We start from the raw sequence: 15,346 nt of genomic DNA on the forward strand, positions 1-15,346 counted from the left end.
CCTCTAGCTATGACACCCACAATTTGGTAAATGTCGTAAAGTGGAACGGAATGTGGTAAGACGAAAAATGGGTTGACTGTATTAAGTTCCATTTATTAACCATAGTTCATTTCAGAAAACCACCAATAGAATATTTGTTTTTTCCCGGGTTTTAGGTATGAGTGCATCTTCAACTCTCTTACGAAAACAATCAAATATATATTTTCTTGCACTTCACTAAATTTTGATAGCTCAACCTTTTAAAATGAAGAGTTTTACTGCCCTTCGAAGTAGGTACTCAATAATCGGATACAGGCTGCCATATCAATTTGATATCCCTACTTTCGTATGATTTAGTTCTATCAGTACATTTTAAAATCTTTTATGTTAATTTCTCCATAGCAACTACTACGTCAATTCTTAGGTCATTAACATTAACTAACACTCCCAACGTCGTAAAGTTTCGTTACCTTGTAGAATGTGGAATGAATGATTGTCGCCATTTGGTCGCTAATGACGCATATCGTTCAAAAGTGGTGACTTTTAGAAACAACCTCCAACATCAACCCCTTTCATTTCATTTTACCACCCCATCTCTTTCCTTCAGCTTTCTTCTTCTTGTTTCTCTTTTTAACTCTTGTTTTAACCCCTCATTACTCGCATATCGTACTAGTAGGTATATTGTAATGGGCTTCAAGAAGCAATACATTGTTAATTTTGGTTTATGAATATTGTGTTGTTGAAAAAATTGAATATTCTGTTCTAAAAGACCAAACGACCGTGAAATATTGTTATTAAAATCGTTTATGGCATCTTTATTTGCATATTTTTTTAAATTATAATCCGAGTTTTTTCACCGTATTAAATATGTTATAATATATGTACAATTTAGTTTGTGGTAGATCGTACCATGAGCTTAAGTTGAATAATTCTGCACAAGTTGCGTACAGAAACCAACTGATCTAAAATAAACTGATAGGAAATTTTTTTTTTTTTTGTTGATTACTACGGATTTTCACTATGAATTAACAATTCCAAAAATAGAATTTTACTGTCAGGTGCTTAGTTCGCTGACCTTGAGCCGAAAATGTTAAAAAGTACCCATTTTTAGGTACTCATGACGCATCCCCAACGTCAAGCCTTACAACTTAATATGATTTACCCTCAGATTTCAGAACTACCCCTTTCAAAGACATTCTATGATCTATCATGCATAAATTTCCTTTTCCAATTTTTAAACAAACATCATCAGCTCCAATCGCCCGGCACACATCTATTAAGCCCCGATCAAGTGTTAATAGTATCACATGTAGCGATCTGAGTCAACTGGGGGAGTTCAACGTTTCACCATTCCGTCGTTCATCCCTTCTGCCTTCTGTACCCCGGGGACTTTACCCCAGTATTTCAGGGTGGGTTAGAAGGGCCAGCGCCGAGTTGCGACCCCCGTGATCACCCTGGAGCCTGCTAAGCCTCAAATAGTCCCTGATCCGATACTTAAACATCGGTTTTATGCCATCACGCATCGCTCATCTTGCAGGGTCAAAGATTTTTAGGGATGAAACATTGATTGAATAAAAATATGGAATATATAATGAAATCGACAGCAAAGGTAAAACGAATGAAGTAAAAATTGGAACAAACAGGCGTACGTGCAGAAAGAATTCGAGTGTTTACCATGATTGAATTACAAAAATAAAAGATTCAAGATGCAAGGTCGGTTAATTTTAGGCTTTGTTACACAAAGGAAAGATTGATAATTTTGAGGAAAGTGAAAAAAGTAGTCGTGATAGTTTCAGAGGTTTATGCTAACACATAAAATATTTTTGCTGGGTGAAGTAGAGTCGAACAAACTATGAAGGAGAGCGAGGACTATAATGAGGAGTTAAAATGTTCAACCCTCTCTACCCATCAACACTGCAGTGAATGACATGATGGATATTTGTTAGTGAGGTAAGTTTGTTGTCCTTATAATATACACTAATTAAAATTAATGTTTTATTATATATCTTTTTTGCAACAAGTAGAGAAGATGATATCGTCACTGGGATCTCCCGTGCTTAAGATTTCAATTACATATTAAAATTTACTAATAAGAAGTAATTGTGAATATATTATGTAATGTTTTTCCTGAAAGAATTTATAAATAAGTCTGTTATGTAATCTTTTTTGTGCAGTGGTGTCAGTTGTTTTTTCTATTTCTGATCTCCCTATGTTTTGTATCTAGCTTTTCAATTCTGAAATTTCAATGTTATAATAGTATTGTGATTTAGGAACGAGAATGAGATTTTGCTGTATAGTTTAGTAGTTTGCTGTATACAGTAGTATAAGAAGCTTTTCCGTCCACATGTTGTATTTGAAGTTGCTTGTTGGATACATTTTCGTCCACACGTTGTATATGAAGATGCGTGTTGGATATGTTTTCGTCCATTTGTTGTATTTGAAGTTGCTTGTTGGATACATTTTCGTCCACATGTTGTATATGAAGATGCGTGTTGGATATGTTTTCGTCCATTTGTTGTATTTGAAGTTGCTTTTAAGATATGTTTTCGTCCATATGTTATATTTGAAGTTGCTTTTTGAATATGTTTTCGTCCACGTGTTGTATTTGAAGTTTCTTGTTGGATATGTTTTCGTCGAAATGTTGAATTTCAAGTTGCTTGTTGGATTTGTTTTTGACCCTGAGATCTAATAATAATAATATTTGGCTAATTTATATAGCGCCGTTTTCGTGAGAAATCACCTCAAGGGCGCTGTACAAATATATTTCTTAAATATTTAATACTAGAACTACTGACTTATCTCTAAGACTTATATCTAGTGACTTACGACTAAGGCCTATAACTACTATCTTAACGACATATACACGAGTATTTACATATTTGGCAACTTACAACTAAAATTAAAATTAACAATTTAATCTTACTAACGCCAGAAGAAGAAGGAAGTTCTATTATATTAGGGTGGATTTATTGTTAGCTGGATATATTATATGTTAAATGAATTAAATTAATGAATAAAATCAATCAATCGCCAATCTTAAACGCATTTAGATGATTCATCTGCCAACAATTAAACCGATTAACTTGTTATGTTCCCGCTGATATTGTCCATTGTCCACTGGTAGGCAAGTCAATAGCAAAATTGAATGAACGGAATCGCTAGATAATGTAACAATTACGGTATAAAAAAATGAAAAAAAAGAAATATTTGGATAGAATGACGGATTTATGGAAATGAGTGTCTGAAAAAGTGAGTTTTTAGTTTGGATCTAAATTCTGTTGGGCTGGTTATACATCTCAATTCCATAGGAAGTTTATTCCAAGCCTTGGGGCCGGATACTCCGAATGCACGATCACCAAACTTAGTGTTCGGATTTCGCTTAGGCTCTTTCAACCTTCCAATTGCAGATGATGTCGCTGATCTAAGAGTTGACTGCCTTAGACCAGTATTTTCCGGAATGCATAGCTCAGTAATATACGGTGGCGCCATTTCGTTGATAGCTTTAAACACCATCCAGCATAGCTTGTACTGGATCCTTTCAGGACACTTCAGCCAGTGAAGATTTCGGAGGTGTTCCGAAATGTGCGAAAACTTGGGTACCCCGGTGATAAGCCTTGCTGCGGCGTTGAACACTGATTGTAGTTTATCAGTTTCGCATTTAGGAAGATTTGCATAAATGCCGTTGCAATAGTCAAGACGTGATACTATATATGAGTTCACAAGTAATTTAGTTGCCTCTGTTGAAAGGTTTCTACGAACTGACTTAAGTTGTCTAAGGTAGAAGAACCCCGTGCTAACGGTCTTATTTACCTGACTTTTTAAAGAAAGGTCTGAATCCAGATAAACTCCCAGAAGTTTGACGGTTGTTTTAGCAGTTACGTCGTTTCCGGAAATAGCGATTGGTGAGTTTTCTATTAAATGTTGGCGTCTATGTGTGGCTGCCCAGAGAAACTCCGTTTTTGAAGGATTTAGCTTAAGTTTATTTGAGGACATCCAGAGATTGATTGCTTCTAGACACTCAGCTGTGCGAATTTTTAGGCCGTCGATCTCATTTGGTGAGCAGTAAAAGTATATTTGCTGATCGTCAGCATAACAGTGAGATAAAAGGCCAAATGACTCGATGATTTTTGCGACGTCATTTGTAAAAAGAATGAAGAGAAGTGGACCCAAAACGGATCCCTGGGGTACCCCTGAAGAGAGTTTTGAGAAGTTGGACTGTTTATTTCCAACCTTTACTGCTTGCGAGCGATTGGATAGATAGGATTCTAGCCAATATTTGATGTTAGAATGTAAGCCAAACGTTACTTCTAGTCTCTTAATGAGAAAGTCGTGGTCAATGGTATCAAATGCAGCGCTCATATCCAAAAGTGAAATAAGTGCTAACTTACCTGACTCTATGGCAAGGGTTATATCTGACAGGACACGAAGTAATCCGGTTTCTGTTGAGTGGAACCTCCTATATGCAGATTGATGATTTGTGATTAATTTATTAAGATTTAAGTGGGAGATTATTTGAGAAGCCACATTTTTTTCTAGTAGTTTAGCTACGAAAGGCAGATTTGATACAGGTCGATAATTACCCAGGTTGTCGGCATCAAGCTGTGGTTTTTTAATAATTGGGGTAACTACAGCAGACTTAAGTGGCTCCGGGAAGTCACCTGTGCTTAGGGACTTATTAAACACGTGAACCAGGAAAGGGGATAACACGTTGCAACATTTCTTGAGAAGCCACGTTGGGATAGGGTCAAGAGTACATTGTTTGTTTGGCGAACTAAGGATCAACTTTCCTACTTCTTCCAGCGTTGTAGGTTCAAAAGATGACAGTATCCTTGTGGAATTGGCTGTAAATCTTGGCGGAGGGGCAGAAGATGTGGAGGCGCGTATGGTTTCTATTTTTTCACAGAAAAACTTAGAAAAGGCCTGCGGTGTAATTTCTGTAGCAGTTGGAACAGTATTACCAGCGATGATAGTTTTGACCGAGTTCCAGAGACGTCGTGGATTTTTCCGCTCAGAGTCAATTTTATTGATCCAATAATCGGATCTTTTGGTACTTATTTTGCTTCTGTACTCATTTTGAGCATTTATCCACTGATCTCGTGTAGTAACATCTGGGTTTCTTCTATATGACCTCTCTAGTTTCCTCATTCGCCTTTTCTGGCTTCGGCACTCTTCGTCGAACCAGCCGTCAGACTTTCGAACTTTCCGCGTTTTCGAGGTGGTTGGAGCATATTTTATTAATAAGTTTGAAAGAGTGGTGTTATACTCCTCGATTAGATCTGTCGTCGTCTTAATTTCCCAGTTGCTTTCTATGCATAGAGAAGAATTTTTGAGATCTTAAAGGAAATTTTCGAAATTAAATTTACGCCATTCCCTCGATTCTATTGTTTTATAGGACACTTTTGGCGGGTTGAAATGAATTTCGGTGCGGACAAGTCGATGATCTGATAAGCCTATATCACAGACTTTAGCGGTCAGTGGTGGGCTACTACACATGGATACAAAAATGTCTATAATTCCACCAGCATCATGAGTTGGTTCGTTGACCCATTGCCGGAGTCCAAAACTATCCAGTAGGTCAATGAATTTGATAGCGTTGGGTGATGTCTCGCGCTCGAGGTGAATATTTATATCACCCGTGATGATGAGAGTTTCGGAAAGACCCACTGCCCATTCCAAAAAACGCAAAAACTCCTTAAAAAATTCTACACAGATCGTTTTCGAACCGGGTCGGTACAGCGTTAATAGTATAAATGACGATCCCGCAGAAGAAACACGGCAGCCAATGTACTCAAATGTACTGAATGTGCCATTTTCGACCCTGGTAAGCCGCAGTCCTTGTCGGGCTATTATCACGACACCCCCATGATTTACGTGTGATATACTATTAGAGTGTTCCGTAGCTCTGGGTCGAGCCTGCTCCAGAACGACATACCCAAGAGCTTGAAGTCTTTTGATTGAATAAGATTCACTGTTTTCATGCCAGCTTTCTGTGATGGTGAGTATGTGGAGTTTTTGATCTTTAAAAACATCATCCACCTCCTCTAACTTGTTGTTCAGAGAACGTGCATTCCAGGAACCCACCGCAAGCCGTCTGCTTCTAAAATTCGCATGTCGTTCTGATCGAATTTTATTCAAGTTCAGATTGTCACATTTATCAGAATCGCGTAGGGCTTCAGAAGCTAGGACGCTCCGTTTGTCAGTTGGTATGACCACTTGAATACCCTGTTCTAATAAAGAGTTAATATTATTAGAGTTATTGTCAGTTTTAAAGTCTTGTTCCTTCTTGCATAGATATTTTTTCCTGTTTTGTCCTCCACGACAACCCCGGTACCTAGCTTTCACATTTGGGTCACGCACAAGGTTGTACAAGGTTACTTTTGCGGCAACCAGAGGGTCCAACAATACACGTTTATTTTTAAAACTTAATAGTGTTGCCCTATTATACACAATAGTAGTGTTTATATTATGCATTGCATAACAAAGTAAACATCGTAAATCACTGCACTACAAACTGAACACTTGGGATTAGCTGCTAGGTCGAGCCACGTGCGGTATGCACATGTGTCCAGTTGACCATCGGATGGAAGCGCAACTGTGTTTTAAGAAACGAGAGTTTTAAAATAATATGAGTTATTTTATTAAAAGTTCAATTAAGCTAGAAACTGCGATATTAAAATTATTTTGATTGTATACACTTAACATAAAAATGATTACGGTTATTTTTAGATATTTACACAATTTAACTAACAAGGACTTCCCAATATTTTCAAAATATATCTAGGAGCGCTAGAAAAAAGCAGCCGGCAAGCTTCAGGAGCGCCAGAGAATAGTGCTCTAGTGTTCTAATAACGCTGAGTCACCGCCTTATCACTTACCTGAGTACAACTATATTTCTACCAAAGTAGACATCAATAAAAATTCGGGAATAATAATATTTGCAAGCAATAAATTTAGTATTGTTAACATAATAGAACATCCAATACACTTAGGACGGGTTGTTTCGGAGAATCTGAACAATTCATCAAATTTCAACGTTCATTTTCAAGTTCTGTGAAAGATTTTTTCAAGTTCTGTTTTTATTTCAGTTTTTTCAAGCAACTAGCCTACAATGATATAAAAACAGAACTTCAAGAAGTCTTTCACAGAACCCGAAAATGAACGTTGAAATTTGATGAATTGTTCAAATTCTCCGAAACAACCCGTCCTTAGTAAACTGCATCGAAGTACATTTCAAACTCGGCAAATCCATATACCATCTAATAGCTATCTATAGAACGCATGGCTCGAGTATTATTACATTTATTAATGACCTCAAATACATATTATTAAAATTAAAAAATAAACTTTGTTTTGTCGTAGGAGATTTTAACGTTAATATTAATGAAAAAATAGAAAATAATAACAAAAATGAATACATCAATTGTATGACTGAACAAAATTTTATATCTTGCATAAATAAAAATACTAGGGAAATAAAAGAACATACTCCATCTTGTTTAGACCACATTTGGACAAATGTAAACATTAAAGATCTTCACAAAATAAAATCAATTGTTTGGAAAACTAACATAACTGATCATCACTCATGCTTACTTCTGTATAATAATAATATTAAACATAAAAAACATAATTTAATAACCAAAAAATCAACAATAGATATGACTATTCTCGCTGAAAAATTAAAAAAAGGAAGATTGGAATAATGTTTTAAACAGTGATGATACTGAAATTTGTTCGACTAACTTCGAAAATATTATGTCACAACACATTAAAAATTCGACAACTGAGATAAAAACATACATAAAATCAAAATTAAGATGTTTAAAACCTTGGATTACCAAAGGACTTATTATATCTATCAGAAATAAAGAAAAACTTTACAAAATAACTTTAAAAAATCCCCGAGATGAAAAAGCATATATTTTCTATAAAAAATATAAAAATAAATTAACATCTTATATTAAAAAAAGTAAAGAAGAGTATTTTAAAAATAAAATATTATCTTCAGAAAATAACCATAAACAAATGTGGAAAACTGTTAATTTCGCCATAGAAAATACAAAAAAAACACAAAACATTAAGTACATTGAACACGATAAAAAAATTATAGATGCCAATATACAGCCTAAACAATGTGCAAACATATTTAATTCCTTCTTTGCAAATGTTGGGAAAAATCTTGCGAAAAATATTCATAAGCCTTCAAACCAAGAAAACCATAAAAATAAAAATATACAGAAACGTAATATACTTTCAATGTTTGAAACAACAACAGAATGTGAAATCTCGAAAATAATAGAAAATATGAAAGGAGGTTCGTCCCCCGGTTTTGATTCTATTACGACACACATGTTAAAAACTATGAAACCTCACTTAATAAAACCTATCACTCATTTAATAAACTTAAGTTTAACAAATGGAATTTTTTCAATGAACTACAAAACCACAATAATCTCACCTATTTACAAATCCGGAGATCCACATCAAGCAACGAATTATCGCCCAATATGTCTAATTTCTAATATAGGAAAGATCTTTGAAAAAATAGTAAAAAAACAATTGGTAAATTTTCTAGATAATAATAAAATATTACACAAAAACCAGTTTGGCTTTATAAAATCACTCAGCACACAAGATGCTATTGCTAACGTAACTTCATACATTTACGAATCATTAGATAAAGGTAAAAAATGTGCGGGTATATTTATTGACCTTAGAAAGGCATTCGATAGCATATCCCATGAGATGTTATTAAAAAAATTGAATAATATTGGCATAAAAGGCAACGCAATTAAATGGATCACCGACTACTTAAAAAACCGTCCTCAAGTAGTAAAAATCAATCGTGTTAATAGTGATCAAGAGATTACAAGCTTTGGAATCCCCCAAGGTACAGTGCTTGGACCAATTCTATTTACTATATATGTAAACGATATTTTTTTTCAACCCTTACATGGTCAAATTACGTCATACGCCGATGATACAGTATTAATAATAAGTGATACGAATTGGGAAAATGTAGAATTAAAGGCCACAGAAGACATCAACACGCTCAAGAATTTTTTCGACACTAATTTACTGTCACTTAATAAAGAAAAGACATTTGTAATTCCATTTGCAATCCATACAAATGATACTCCTAAAAATTTTAACATTGTCATACATAATAATACTAAAATTCACAGCCAAAACTATTGCAAATCAAACTGTACAGTACTAAAAACAACAAATAAAATTAAATATCTAGGAGTAATTATTGATAAAAATCTGAAATGGAAGGAACAAATATGTCAAGTAGTAAACAAAATTAGAAAATTAATATATATATTTTTAAGAATTAGAAACTTTCTGTCGATAAAAAATCTATATTTAATTTACTATGCCTTAGTTCAATCCACTTTACAATACGCTATTATTAGTTGGGGATCCGCGTATAAATGTAACCTTCTTCCAATTGAAATTATACAAAGAACAATTATTAAAATTATATTAAAAAATTCCTTTGACTACCCAACAGAACGCCTGTTTGAAGAATTTCAAGTACCTACATTTAAAGACCTATATATTAAAAACTCATTAATCCAAATTATAAAAGAAAAAGATAAATATCAATTTTTAAATGAAAACAGAACGCGACTTAGACATGTTTTTCTATGCCCAAAACTAAATACGTCTTTTGCACAACATCATTATACTTACCAGGGAAGAACTTTTTTCAATCGTCTACCAGAAGAAATCAGAAGCATTAATGATAAAACCCGAATACTGCTCTCTGTCAAGAGACATTTTAAAAATATTCTGAAAAAAAAAACTACTGTCACTTAATTAATCTCACAAATATCCTTAGTTTTCCATAACTTCCTTTCTTTTTTAAATTTAATAAATTAATATATTATCCTTCACTACTATCAAAAAAAATACTACAGCAAACATACATTTATGTAAAAAGAATTATTTAAGTACCAACTAACAACAACATTTTTGTACACTCCCCTTCCATACACAAGCAAATGCTTTCAATGGAAGAGTAGTAAAAAAATACAAGATGTAAAATGAATTATGTACCATGTAAACATATTATTAAAAATAAAAAAATAATTACAAAAAAAAAAATAATAAATATAAGCGTTGGTTGTAATTTCCTGTGTTTGGTAAATATTAAGTTTGTTTTAGAGCAGAGTTGTTTAACTGATATGACGTTAAGATTGTTGAAGACCGTTTCGTCCTAAACCACGTTTATTAATTCTCAGATGCCTCTTGCTAAATTTAAGAAGTTCTATCTGGGAAAAAAGGTACCTAACCTACAGAGTATTTGTCCCAGTGAGAAATATTCCTCTAGGTACTTACATAAATCCCACTGACTATTAAAGTCAGTTATATAAATAAATCATTTTAAAATAGAGCACTTGTGCGAAATTTGCTCATGAGGGAGTCCATTTCATTAAATCGTTGTCATTTGTACAGCTTCCCTGAACGTAAATCCCTCTTATTACGAATAGGTATCACTTGATCAGCAACTGGGGCTTCTGTGAAAATAATGATTTACGTGGGTAGCTTGTTTGTGATCACTCGAGAATAAAATCAAACGGAATTCTTTTTAAATGTATAATTGACTTCTTTACTCGAGCTTTTCTTAAGAATATGACTATGAGGACCAATTTATTCTATCTTTAAATATTTTTGATGTATTTATAAAATATCAAAAATACTAATTTCGGTTATCTATGTGTGAGATGCTAGTTATTACTGATTGAATTTTGTCACGTTCAATGAACTCAAATTAAGTTTGAATTTAATTGTGATTTTTAAAATTGGTACGTACCTACTGCTAGTGGATTGAATAATTCAGATTGAAAAATTGGGTAGGTAGTACCTACAATATACCTTATTTTAATTATTTTTAATGCGCTAGTTTTCTTTCTTATTCTATGGTCAAAACCTTAATTATTCCTTTAATTTATTATAATATTTGTTAAAACTTAAAGAAAAGCCACTTATTTTTTATCTAAATCAAAAATATATTTTAAAAATCATAAAAAAATTTTTTTCAAGGAAAACCTTTTATAAAAACTGTTTTTAGAGCACGCGCGTTGGTGGGTAAAAATATAACTTGTAATTGCATTGCTACAATGACGATCAAAACAAGATTATTATAAAGAATGATCGGGCCTTCTACTAGAGTCCAAATTAAATCCACGTTTTCCATTCACTTGGTGTTACCATTGCGGAATAGCAATGGGATGTTGCCAACCTGAATACAAACCCACCCCATAATGCCTCCATTATGCCCATTCATCCCTTTCTTGGCCATTTGATCATTATTTACTATTGGCCACTAGACTACCTTGCTCAGGTAGCTTGAACATCTACAGTACAGTGTACATGCTTGGGGTACGTTCTGTTCCTTTGGCATACGTGTACAAAATAAAATACTTGTTTCTTTTATCCATCCAGCTACCCTGTACCTCTGGGTATAAATAAGGATAGGGTAGTGAATGCAGGCAGGTAGTCAGAAAATTTAGGAGAATATATTTAAAATGTCAGATTGGATGAAAAGATTAAGTTTTCTCAAAAAAAATATTAGTAGGTGGTTATCGATAGATAGAGAAATACTTTACTATTTCCTCTTCCTATTGCATTTAAAGTAAATTTTATTTTATTAATATGTGTTATTTCACGAGTACAAAAAGTGTAAGGTATATTTGTGGCAAGTTCCAAAGAAGAAGATACTCTTAACATCAACCTTGTTGAAGACCACCATTCAGAATTAAAACGTTGCTTGAAACGGCCTGAGTCGTGTTGGTGACCAGATCTGAATAGTCAGGTACTCTCCCACCTTCCTTTTTCTCATCTTCTCCCTCACTAAACTACTTTCAGCCTCACAGCATAGTCTTACCGGCTCCAGGTTGTCGGGAGCAGTTGGGGTCTTTTGTGCTGTATTCACATGAAAAAATGATAAATAGCAAAATAAGTCTTCTTAAACAATGTTGGGGAATTCGCGGACATTGAGGACGTCATAGTTTCATTGACTACAGACGGTTGGGAGATGTTAGGACTCTTGCAGAATACAAATAAAAAAAATAATAGCGACATCAGATAAAGTTTTTACGATTCTCGCTTGTGCCTAGTTTGCACGAAATAGTAATCGGTAAGTAATGGAGGTGTATTTATGTTATAATTTTCAGATTGGAAGAATATGATGAAAATAGTTGTAAAATTTAACAAATGCAATTTTAAATTGCCCTATTATTTTTTATTCATTTTTACACAGGATTTTTTTACAGACGATCTCACTTACATGATAACAATCCAGTTATAAAAGCTCAGTAAATATACAAATAGGTACAAAAATGCTGTCAGATATAGGATACATTTATTTTCCTACATCTAAATAATGTTTCAAAAACTTTGTTTTTATTTTATGGATTCTTTCGTAATCCTCTAACTACTCGTAGCTAGGGCTTATAAAGATACCTTTCATATTTCTAACTAACTAGTACTGCGGCTCATTCGGCCTTATTACTATTACCATCTGATGGTTGTATTTACTTGACCGATTTTACGTATATGTTTAGTGAGGAAAAAATCGTAACTGGATAAAACATTGACAAGAAAAAGAAAAACAATAGGTTCTGAACATCTTATTCAATTCTACCATTATGATTTACTGACTGTAAATATTTCATTGTTGTGCTGCGCCTTTTATATGTTTGACTACTCGTATTAGCCTGATTATCTTCCAATTGATAATGCTTTAATTTTGTGAAATCCGTCTACCTACTTAATAGTTTTAAAACCATTTTGAAAATATTTAATTTCTGTATCTGAAATACTTTCCCCTAGTGCCTCCCTGTATTCCTTACTGAGATCTTTCAGTTTCTTTTAAACGTGGAAGCAGCTCGCATGATCACAGGGCGTTTTTGTATTGCACAAATTGGTATGACAACAAACAAGTTTTGCATTCAGTTTAAAAGTCAGCGGTGCATACAGAATCTCTTTGAGCACGAGCCCATCTCTTCTGATTGAAGATCCAGAAAGGAAACCTATTATTGGATCACTGCATTATGCAATGCAAGAAGTATTAAAGGCTGTATAATATACTCCACCTACCTGTTGATGTGTCAATGTGTTCTATACAAATTAAACCTCTCAATAGATTTGCACTGCTCAATATTCATTGTTGAGTTTATACCTTTCGCGAGTATTTTTATAACAGGTGTAAATGATCTTCTTATGGGGGCAATTCCTCTCGAACGAATTGTGCACAATAATATTATCTGTTAACTGTGTTGGAATACACAAAAAAATTGGTGTCGACAACTCTCCAGTTTTTTTTTCGGGATTCAACACTTCCGAAACAGGCAGTTCTCTTTACAAAGATAAAAATGAATATTGCTGATTTATTGGAATCCTGTTAAAAACGGGATTACAGACCGTTTCCTAATAAACTTTCAGTAAATTCATAATATATTGAAACATGTGTTCATGCAAGTGATATTATATAATTTAAGAATTAAGAAATTTTATGAGCACGTGTTCCGACGTCACGATAATTTATTATTAATAATTTGAAGAGACTCTTTATAAATAGGCAATATTTTTATCAGTTAGTTTTCTCCGTGAAGGTCAATAGCTCATCTCATCTGTGTGTGACCTCTACTTCTCTTCAATCTAAAGACGACATCTGAAGAAGAATGAGTGTGAGAGTTCAATAACTGAAAACAACTTAAAAATAAACTCCTTTGTTTTATTTTCATAAAAACAAAAAAATCTATCACACATAGGTACTTGATACGTTAAATTTTTGCCCTCGCGATAAATTGACAGGCCTTATTAATAAAACATCAACTTAAGGTTTTTTATAGATTTGCCATGATCATCATGACGATACAAAGAATTTTCGTTGCACTGCAAAAATATTCTGATATTCCTGAGCACATGTTCCAATATCGTGATAAATTACAGTCGTATTTTATCAAAAGTTTATCAGAAAAGCAATCCCGTTTTTAACCGGAATTACCAATAATTTTAAATGATTCTCAATCAATAATTAACAATAGTTATTTTTCTACTTGAACGCTTCTTCTTGTTCCAGCAGCACCGTACCGACAAGCATTACCACGTGATCCATTAGGTTGTATGACGTTGTGACGACGTGTGACTTATTTATTTATTTATTTAGATTTACACACAGCACAATATGATACAAGATATAATTAAAATATTTTGTAATTATTGATTATTGTACCTAATCAGGTCGAAATTATTGGTTCCTAACTAGGCAAATTGCCCGTTCCAAGAAACCAAAAAATATGTGAAAGTAAGTGTGTGATTTGTCTATGTCTATAATATATCTCATTAATGTTTTAATTTGTGAAGTTTAATCGTTACAATCTTATGATAGAGTCGAAATTGAGCTGTTGTGTATGTTTCAATTGTGTATGAGCAATAATTAGAATAATGGAAGATATATATAGTGTGTGATTAGTCTATGTCTATTTATTACGTGACGTTTTTTAACATTTTTTCAGATTCTCCTCTGCCCAGTCCAATCAACCATTTAGTTATTATTGGGCCTATGTATGAAATATTACAAGTTTTTATGTTTAATTCAGGGGGGATTTTATTGTACAATTTAGGTCCCAAGTATGTGTGTGTCTTTTGATACTTTGCAGTATTACTCGTTGGGATCATGAGGTCATTTCTGGTGTAGCTTCTTGTGATGTGTTTATGGTCAATTTTATTAATATTGTCTAGATTTTTATGTACATGGATAGTAACCTTTTTTATATAGTTTTGACGAACATCAAGTACATTAAATTGTTTAAAGAGCTCATCGCTAGAGAACCTATATGGTTTGCGCATTATGACTTTAATTATTGATTTCTGGGCCTTCGTAAGCGGATCTAGAATTGATCTTCCTGATGCTCCCCAGCCAATGCAACCATACATTAAGAGGGGGTCAATGCAAACATACATTAAGGGAGGGACTGAAATACATTTTTTTAAATTGAAAAATATGTTACCAGACAGGAAAATATCATCTATATTTCTATCTAGAAATAAGCTTAGGATCTGCTGGCTAAAGTCACTAGCCCTGATACATTCAGTGTTTACGAGTAAGTACATTTTGCATAAAACTCACAAGGGTTTCTTATTTAAAATAGAATGCTTACTGCCAATCAGAAGAACCGGACAGGTTTTAATCCAACCGGAAACGTTATTATAAAAAAACTTGCAAACAATAGAAGACGTCCGGAACTACTCGTGGCTGAAGGGGTCTTGTAAACTCGTCCAGCTAGAAAATCAGGACTGGGGTACGCTGTAAAAAATACCCCACTAGTATACATAAGTAAAGTACTGCAGG

General features: G+C 33.6%; 1 long non-coding RNA gene across 1 annotated transcript in view; it reads left to right on the forward strand.

Annotated features, from left to right (window-relative positions):
• Positions 1 to 15,346, forward strand: part of LOC149424058 (uncharacterized) — a 651,496-nt gene that overhangs the window by 365,474 nt on the left and 270,676 nt on the right. The gene's annotated exons all lie outside the window — the stretch shown is intronic.

Source organism: Hesperophylax consimilis, chromosome 4, assembly GCF_061612785.1.
Source record: "Hesperophylax consimilis isolate HC1 chromosome 4, BYU_Hcon_1.0, whole genome shotgun sequence".
In the NCBI taxonomy this organism is placed as follows: Eukaryota; Metazoa; Arthropoda; class Insecta; order Trichoptera; family Limnephilidae; genus Hesperophylax; species Hesperophylax consimilis.